At 40.9% G+C, this 10,117-nt stretch overlaps 1 protein-coding gene across 9 annotated transcripts in view; it reads left to right on the forward strand.

Annotated features, from left to right (window-relative positions):
• LOC128691620 (peptidyl-prolyl cis-trans isomerase G) overlaps positions 1 to 10,117 on the forward strand; it is a 185,328-nt gene that overhangs the window by 151,775 nt on the left and 23,436 nt on the right. The window lies entirely within an intron of this gene.

The following is a 10,117-nucleotide window of genomic DNA, read 5'->3' on the forward strand; positions in this document are numbered from 1 at the left end:
GCAGGAAGAGGTAGTGGTGGTAGTAGTAGTAGTGGGGAATTAAGGAGGAGGAGCCAGTCAAATACAAAGAAAGCGGAGCACTGCAAGGGAGCTAGGTGCCCACAGAGGGAGAGCAAGTGCATAGAGGTGGGGGGAAGGGGAAGTGATGAAATAAATAATGAAGGAACAGAAACACGCGGCAGAAGAAAGAAAGACAAAAAAGGAAAGAGGAAAGGGGAAAAGGGAGAAGAAGAAAAAATAAGGAATCAGGTTAAGTCATGGGTGTTCTGAAGTTTGGAGCATTTTACAATGTAGTGGGAGAGGAAGGCATCTACAGAGATGAAGCCAGGACTAAGATTCATACAAGGAAAGTTGTGTATTAGAGAGGATTCAACTAGACGGCGACTGTTAGAGTTGGAAGTAGGGAAGACAGTTTTAGCTGAAGACTAGTCAATAGGATGGCTGTGATGTCTGACGTGACAGAACAGAGCATTGTTAGTGTCGGCAAGCCTAACACTATTTTTGTGCTCCCTAAGTCTGTCAGAAAGAGATCGGCCAGTTTCTCCAAAGTATTGAAGAGGACAGGAGGAGCAAGAAATAGAGTAGACACCAGGAACATCTGTAGAGGGAGGAGAGGTATGAACAAGATTAGTGCGAAGAGTGTTAGTCTGGCGGAAAGTAAGCTTGATGTCTAAGGGACGGAGAGAATTGTTGAGATTAGAAAGACCGGAAATGTAGGGAAGGCAGAGGACAGAAGAGTTCCCTGTAGTAGAGAGTTTGGGAGAGAAGAAATTACGTTTAGCACGTGAGAAGGCAGAGTCTATGAAATGGGAAGGGTAGCCAAGACGGGAAAACGAATTGTGAAGAGTGGAAATTTCTGCTGGAAGGAACTGAGGATCTCAGATGCGGAGGGCATGGAGAAAGAGGGAGATAAGAACACTTCTTTACAGGGGAAGCATGATAGGAAAAGTAGTGAATGTACATGCCACTGTGCATAGGTTTTCGGTAAACGGGAAAGGAAAAACCTGTATCTGAACGGTGGACATGGACATCAAGGAAAGGAAGCAAGGAATTAGATTCCCATTCAGCTTTAAACTTAATGGAAGGGGCAAGATTATTAAGAGCTTCAAGAAAAGGTTGGAAGAGACTGGAGTCATGAGGCCACAGAGCAAAGATGTCATCCACATAGCGGAGCCAGAGAGAAGGTTGCACATCGATGGTAGGAAGAACAGTCTCAAAGTATTCCATGTAAAGATTAGCAAGGACAGGAGAGAGAGGAGAGCCCATAGCGAAACCGAAGGTTTGAGAATAATATTTCCCTTGGAAGGAAAAGGAATTAATGTCCACACAGAGGCGGATAAGATCAAGAAAGACTTCAATAGGTATAGGGAGATGTAGAAACCCTTCAAGGGCCTTATCTCTAAGGAAATCAAGGATATCATCAAGAGGGACATTGGTGAAGAGGGACTCAACGTCAAGACTAAGCATCTTACAGGTTGGGAGAGAGCAAACCCGTTCAATGAAGTCTTGAGAATGATGGAGGTGGGCAGGAGAAAAAGTACCAAGAAAAGGAGTGAGGTTTTTGGCCAACCAAGAAGCACTTTTTTTTCCTGCTCTGTGTAGGAGGTAAATGATTTTTGCATCTGTTTCATCTTTGACATTTCTCCTCCCCTGTATGGAGCCATCAACAATGAACAATACTTCATGTGAGAGAACACAAATTGTTTGAATAGTGTCACCATAGGTAATATTTCTGTCATTTTGAAAGTTTTCATTATTCACTCTGTCCTTTTTATATCTTTTGCATTATATGCCTTAGTGTGTTCTCTAAACAGTGAGTCAGCATATCAGAGCAGAATTTTGGAATGTTCATCATTGAATTGTATGTTATTAATTACATTTCACTGGAAAACTGTGCTTGTTTCCTCCTGCAGTTTTTCCATGTCTGCTACTGAGGTAACTTTCATGCTTATTTTTGTCTAATCCGCAAGTGATAATATGAAGTTGTCGTTTGAGTTTGTTTCTGTATCTTCTGTGAGGATGAGAAATGGTGAAGGCACTAGGACTGTGCCTTGGGGAACTGAGCTTTTTTTTTTTTTCTTCTTACTTTGCTAAGGCTATATTTTACTTTGTTTACTACTGTGTTTGTGTTCCATTCATCAGAAAATTGAAGTGTTAATTTGATTTTTATTACATAACACATAAGACATTAAGCAGGGGGGGATATAGTGTTGGAGTGGTTGGTATTTTTGTTTAATAAATGTATGAAAGAGGGAAGGGTACCTAGGGATTGGCAGAGAGCATGTATAGTCCCTTTATATAAAGGGAAGGGGACAAAAGAGATTGTAAAAAAATATAGGGGAATAAGTTTACTGAGTATACCAGGAAAAGTGTATGGAAGGGTTAATTTTGAAAGAATTATAGGTAAGACAGAGTGTAGAATTAGTGTGTAGAAGAAGAGGGAGATTACTTCCTAGTAAAAGTAGGTCTTAGACAGGGATGTGTAATGCCACCATGGTTGTTTAATATATTTATAGATGGGGGTTGTAAAAGTAGTAAATGCTAGGGTGTTCGGGAGAGGGGTGGGACTAAATTATGGGGAATCAAATTCAAAATGGGAATTAACACAGTTACTTTTTGCTGATGATACTGTGCTTATGGGAGATTCTAAAGAAAAATTGCAAAGGTTAGTGGATGAGTTTGGGAATGTGTGTAAAGGTAGAAAGTTGAAAGTGAACATAGAAAAGAGTAAGGTGATGAGGGTATCAAATGATTTAGAAAATTCGGAGTGTGGAAATTAGGAAAAGGTGTGGAGTTAATAAAAGTATTAGTCAGAGGGCAGAAGAGGGGTTGTTGAGGTGGTTTGGTCATTTAGAGAGAATGGATCAAAGTAGAATGACATGGAAAGCATATAAATCTATAGGGGAAGGAAGGCGAGGTAGGGGTCGTCCTCGAAAGGGTTGGAGAGAGGGGGTAAAGGAGGTTTCGTGGGCAAGGGGCTTGGACTTCCAGCAAGCGTGCGTGAGCATGTTAGATAGGAGTGAATGGAGACGAATGGTACTTGGGACCTGACGATCTGTTGGAGTGTGAGCAGGGTAATATTTAGTGAAGGGATTCAGGGAAACCGGTTATTTTCATATAGTCGGACTTGAGTCCTGGAAATGGGAAGTACAATGCCTGCACTTTAAAGGAGGAGTTTGGGATATTGGCAGTTTGGAGGGATATGTTGTGTATCTTTATACGTATATGCTTCTAAACTGTTGTATTCTGAGCACCTCTGCAAAAACAGTGATTATGTGTGAGTGTGGTGAAAGTGTTGAATGATGAAAGCATTTTCTTTTTGGTGATTTTTTCTTTTTTTTGGGTCACCCTGCCTCGGTGGGAGACGGCCGACGTTAAAAAAAAAAAAATAATTATAATAATAAATACGATAGAATTGAAGAAGGAAATTGTACAAAAATAAGAGGGCTGAAGCAGTGGTGGAGGAAGTGGTTGACGCACCGTCAGTGTGGCTTTGTTTATGCTGGAGTGAGTATTAGTCTCCGTGCTCTTCCAAACATTTCACAATAATTCATTGTATTTGGTGCTTGTAGATTGAGTGTGACTGGAGTGGTTGAGGCAGTGGGTGAGGCAGCAGTGGTAAAGGCAGTGGGTGAGGCAGTGGTAGAGGCAGCAGTTGAGGCAGTGGTAGAGGCAGTGGGTGAGACAGTGGTAGAGGCAGTGATATTTACTAACTTTTTTTTTTTATTTTTTTCAACAAGTCGGCCGTCTCCCACAGAGGCAGGGTGACCCAAAAAAGAAAGAAAATCCCCAAAAAGAAAATACTTTCATCATCATTCAACACTTTCACCACACTCGCACATTATCACTGTTTTTGCAGAGGTGCTCAGAATACAACAGTCTAGAAGCATACACATATAAAGATACACAACATATCCCTCCAAACTGCCAATATCCCAAACCCCTCCTTTAAAGTGCAGGCATTGTACTTCCCATTTCCAGGACTCAAGTCTGACTATATGAAAATAACCGGTTTCCCTGAATCCCTTCACTAAATATTACCCTGCTCACACTCCAACAGATCGTCAGGTCCCAAGTACCATTCGTCTCCATTCACTCCTATCTAACACGCTCACGCACGCTTGCTGGAAGTCCAAGCCCCTTGCCCACAAAACCTCCTTTACCCCCCTCTCTCCAACCCTTTCGAGGACGACCCCTACCCCTCTTTCCTTCCCCTATAGATTTATATGCTTTCCATGTCATTCTACTTTGAGTCCATTCTCTCTAAATGACCAAACCACCTCAACAACCCCTCTTCTGCCCTCTTACTAATACTTTTATTAACTCCACACCTTCTCCTAATTTCCACACTCCGAATTTTCTGCATAATATTTACACCACACATTGCCCTTAAACAGGACATCTCCACTGCCTCCAACCGTCTCCTCGCTGCTGCATTTACCACCCAAGCTTCACACCCATATAAGAGTGTTGGTACTACTATACTTTCATACATTCCCTTCTTTGCCTCCATAGATAACGTTTTTTGACTCCACATATACCTCAACGCACCACTCACCTTTTTTCCCTCATCAATTCTATGATTAACCTCATTCTTCATAAATCCATCCGCCGACACGTCAACTCCCAAGTATCTGAAAACATTCACTTCTTCCATACTCCTCCTCCCCAATTTGATATCCAATTTTTCTTTACCTAAATCATTTGACACCCTCATCACCTTACTCTTTTCTATGTTCACTTTCAACTTTCTACCTTTACACACATTCCCAAACTCATCCACTAACCTTTGCAATTTTTCTTTAGAATCTCCCATAAGCACAGTATCATCAGCAAAAAGTAACTGTGTCAATTCCCATTTTGAATTTGATTCCCCATAATTTAATCCCACCCCTCTCCCAAACACCCTAGCATTTACTTCCTTTACAACCCCATCTATAAATATATTAAACAACCATGGTGACATTACACATCCCTGTCTAAGACCTACTTTTACCCGGAAGTAGTCTCCCTCTCTTCTACACACCCTAAATTGAGCCTCGCTATCCTCATAAAAACTCTTTACAGCATTTAATAACTTACCACCTATTCCATATACTTGCAACATCTGCCACATTGCTCCTCTATCCACTCTATCATATGCCTTTTCTAAATCCATAAATGCAATAAAAACTTCCCTATCTTTATCTAAATACTGTTCACATATATGCTTCAATGTAAACACCTGATCTACACATCCCCTACCCACTCTGAAACCTCCTTGCTCATCCGCAATCCTACATTCTGTCTTACCTCTAATTCTTTCAATTATAACCCTACCGTACACTTTTCCTGGTATACTCAGTAAACTTATTCCTCTATAATTTTTACAATCTCTTTTGTCCCCTTTCCCTTTTTATAAAGGGACTATACATGCTCTCCGCCAATCCCTAGGTACCTTCCCCTCTTTCATACATTTATTAAACAAAAGTACCAACCACTCCAACACTATATCCCCCCCTGCTTTTAACATTTCTGTCATGATCCCATCAGTTCCAGCTGCTTTACCCCCTTTCATTCTACGCAATGCCTCACGTACCTCCCCCACACTTACATTCTGCTCTTCTTCACTCCTGAAAGATGGTATACCTCCCTGGCCAGTGCATGAAATTACCGCCTCCCTTTCTTCCTCAACATTTAAAAGTTCCTCAAAATATTCTCGCCATCTACCTAATACCTCCCTCTCCCCATCTACTAACTCCCCTACTCTGTTTTTAATGGACAAATCCATGCTTTCCCTAGGCTTTCTTAACTTGTTTAACTCACTCCAAATTTTTTTCTTATTTTCATTAAAATTTCTTGACAGTGCCTCTCCCACTCTTTCATCTGCTCTCCTTTTGCACTCTCTCACCACTCTCTTCACCTTTCTTTTACTCTCCATATACTCTGCTCTTCTTATAACACTTCTGCTTTGTAAAAACCTCTCATAAGCTACTTTTTTCTCTTTTATCACACCCTTTACTTCATCATTCCACCAATCACTCCTCTTTCCTCCTGCCCCCACCCTCCTATAACCACAAACTTCTGCCCCACATTCTAATACTGCATTTTTAAAACTATTCCAACCCTCTTCAACCCCCCCACTACTCATCTTTGCACTAGCCCACCTTTCTGCCAATAGTCACTTATATCTCGCCCGAACTTCCTCCTCCCTTAGTTTATACACTTTCACCTCCCTCTTACTTGTTGTTGCCACCTTCCTCTTTTTCCATCTACCTCTTACTCTAACTGTAGCTACAACTAAATAATGATCTGATATATCAGTTGCCCCTCTATAAACATGTACATCCTGGAGCCTACCCATTAACCTTTTATCCACCAATACATAATCTAACAAACTACTTTCATTACATGCTACATCATACCTTGTATATTTATTTATCCTCTTTTTCATAAAATATGTATTACTTATTACCAAATTTCTTTCTACACATAGCTCAATTAAAGGCTCCCCATTTACATTTACCCCTGGCACCCCAAATTTACCTACTACTCCCTCCATAACATTTTTACCCACTTTAACATTGAAATCCCCAACCACCATTACTCTCACACTTGATTCAAAACTCCCCGTGTATTCACTCAACATTTCCCAGAATCTCTCTCTACACTTCTCTCTTCTCCAGGTGCATACACGCTTACTATAACCCACTTTTCACATCCAATCTTTATTTTACTCCACATAATCCTTGAATTTATGCATTTGTAGTCCCTCTTTTCCTGCCATAGCTTATCCTTCAACATTATTGCTACTCCTTCTTTAGCTCTAACTCTATTTGAAACCCCTGACCTAATCCCATTTATTCCTCTCCATTGAAACTCTCCCACCCCCTTCAGCTTTGTTTCACTTAAAGCCAGGACATCCAGTTTCTTCTCATTCATAACATCCACAATCATCTCTTTCTTATCATTTGCACAACATCCACGCACATTCAGACTTCCCACTTTGACAATTTTCTTCTTCTTATTCTTTTTAGTAATCTTTACAGGAAAAGGGGTTACTAGCCCATTGTTCCCGGCATTTTAGTTGACTTTTACAACACGCATGGCTTACGGAGGAAAGATTCTTATTCCACTTCCCCATGGATATAAAAGGAAAAGTAATAAGACCAAGAACTATTAAGATAAAATCAAAGAAAACTCAGATGAGTGTGTATAAATAAACGTGTACATGTATGTGTAGTGTGACCTAAGTGTAAGTAGAAGTAGCAAGACGTACCTGTAATCTTGCATATTTATGAGACAGACAAAAGACACCAGCAATCCTACCATCATGTAAAACAATTACAGGCTTTCGTTTTACACTCACTTGGCAGGATGGTAGTACCTCCCTGGGTGGTTGCTGTCTACCAACCTACTACCTGGGAACATGTATGTTATTAAATACCACAGACTCCACCACTGCGAGTCCCTACTACCCTCCCTCCGACCCCCGCAGCTGGCAGCCAGCCCTCCCACCACTCAGTGTGGTGAGTGTTTTGTTTGTTCATTATTTGCTATTAAACTACAGAATAAATAATGTAAACCCATTCATGACTGCATATTGGAATGGCTATTAGGAAAGGTATTAGATGGTGACATCATGTATTTACTCTTGAACACAGCAAAGAATCGAACATTTCTGCTATTGCTAATAATAACAATAGTAATAATAATAATAATAATAATAATAATAATAATAATAATAATAATAATAATAATAAATACGATGTAAATGAAGAAGGAAATTGCACAAAAATACGAGGGAGTGGTTGACACATCGTCAGTGTGACTTTGTTTATGCTGGAGTGAACATTAGTCTCCCTGCTCTTCCAAACATTTCACAATAATTGAGCGATTGAGGCAGTGGTATTTAATAACATATATGTTATGGCAAGAGGCGTGGAGTTAAAAGATAAAGAATCACACACAAAGTGGGAGTTGTCACAGCTGCTCTTTGCCGATGACACTGTGCTCTTGGGAGATTCTGAAGAGAAGTTGCAGAGATTGGTGGATGAATTTGGTAGGGTGTGCAAAAGAAGAAAATTAAAGGTGAATACAGGAAAGAGTAAGGTTATGAGGATAACAAAAAGATTAGGTGATGAAAGATTGAATATCAGATTGGAGGGAGAGAGTATGGAGGAGGTGAACGTATTCAGATATTTGGGAGTGGACGTGTCAGCGGATGGGTCTATGAAAGATGAGGTGAATCATAGAATTGATGAGGGAAAAAGAGTGAGTGGTGCACTTAGGAGTCTGTGGAGACAAAGAACTTTGTCCTTGGAGGCAAAGAGGGGAATGTATGAGAGTATAGTTTTACCAACGCTCTTATATGGGTGTGAAGCGTGGGTGATGAATGTTGCAGCGAGGAGAAGGCTGGAGGCAGTGGAGATGTCATGTCTGAGGGCAATGTGTGGTGTGAATATAATGCAGAGAATTCGTAGTTTGGAAGTTAGGAGGAGGTGCGGGATTACCAAAACTGTTGTCCAGAGGGCTGAGGAAGGGTTGTTGAGGTGGTTCGGACATGTAGAGAGAATGGAGCGAAACAGAATGACTTCAAGAGTGTATCAGTCTGTAGTGGAAGGAAGGCGGGGTAGGGGTCGGCCTAGGAAGGGTTGGAGGGAGGGGGTAAAGGAGGTTTTGTGTGCGAGGGGCTTGGACTTCCAGCAGGCATGCGTGAGCGTGTTTGATAGGAGTGAATGGAGACAAATGGTTTTTAATACTTGACGTGCTGTTGGAGTGTGAGCAAAGTAACATTTATGAAGGGATTCAGGGAAACCGGCAGGCCGGACTTGAGTCCTGGAGATGGGAAGTACAGTGCCTGCACTCTGAAGGAGGGGTGTTAATGTTGCAGTTTAAAAACTGTAGTGTAAAGCACCCTTCTGGCAAGACAGTGATGGAGTGAATGATGGTGAAAGTTTTTCTTTTTCGGGCCACCCTGCCTTGGTGGGAATCGGCCGGTGTGATAATAAAAAAAAAAAAAAAATTAATAACATGTATTATTATTAACATGTATGTTATTAAATACCATTGCCTCAATCACTGCCTCTACCACTCCAGTCACACTCAATCTACAAGCACCAAACACAATGAATTATTGTGAAATGTTTGGAAGAGCACAGACTAATGCTCACTCCAGCATAAACAAAGTCACACTGACGATGTGTCAACCACTCCCTCGTATTTTTGTGCAATTTTCTTCTTCAATTATATCATATTTATTATTATTATTATTATGATTATTATTATTATTATTATTATTATTATTATTATTATTATTATTACTATTGTTATTATTAGCTGTAGCAGAAATGTTTAATTCTTTTCAGTGTTCAAGAGTAAACACATGATGTCACCGTCTAATACCTGTCCGAATAGCCATTCCAATATGCAGTCATGAATGGGTTTACATTATTTATACTGTAGTTTAATAGCAAATAATGAACAAACAAAACACTCACCACACTGAGTGGTGGGAGGGCTGGCTGCCAGTTGCGGGGGTCGGAGGGAGGGTAGTAGGGACTCGCAGGTGGCAGGAAACTTAAATATGATTTGGCGACTGGGAATTTGGTGGCTGGGAATTTGGCGTTTGGGACCTCGCGAATGTGTGAAGCCCGTGAAAGTTGAAAACGTGAATGTCGAGGGAGACCTGTATTTCCCTACAATATATTGGGGCACCAAACATTCACGGTTTTTCAACATTCATGAAGCTCTTGATCCCCTAACCCTCGTGAATGTTGAGGGAGACCTGTACATCAATAAATACCATACGAAAACACAGTGCAAAGTCACTGTTTTAATCCAAAAACACGGTCAAAGTTTTTTCTTTCTCATTACGCACTGTGTGCTGCAGGATATTTTTGATACCGCGCACACTGACCACATTGACCCATTCTTTCATATGTAGGCCTACCAGCTTTCTTCACTAGATTTGAGGGCGCTAGAATTTAGGCGTACTAGCTCGTCAAAAACCCTGGTGCGTAAGCCGTACTTGTACAGCCAAAACCCTGAAAGGGTTATGGGCTTCTTGCACTCTGCAGGTTGTACATTCCTACCATAGGTGAGCTTCACTTCTTATTCTTTTATGTGAAGCACATAC

The sequence above is a fragment of the Cherax quadricarinatus genome, chromosome 26, assembly GCF_038502225.1.
Source record: "Cherax quadricarinatus isolate ZL_2023a chromosome 26, ASM3850222v1, whole genome shotgun sequence".
Lineage (NCBI taxonomy): Eukaryota > Metazoa > Arthropoda > Malacostraca > Decapoda > Parastacidae > Cherax > Cherax quadricarinatus.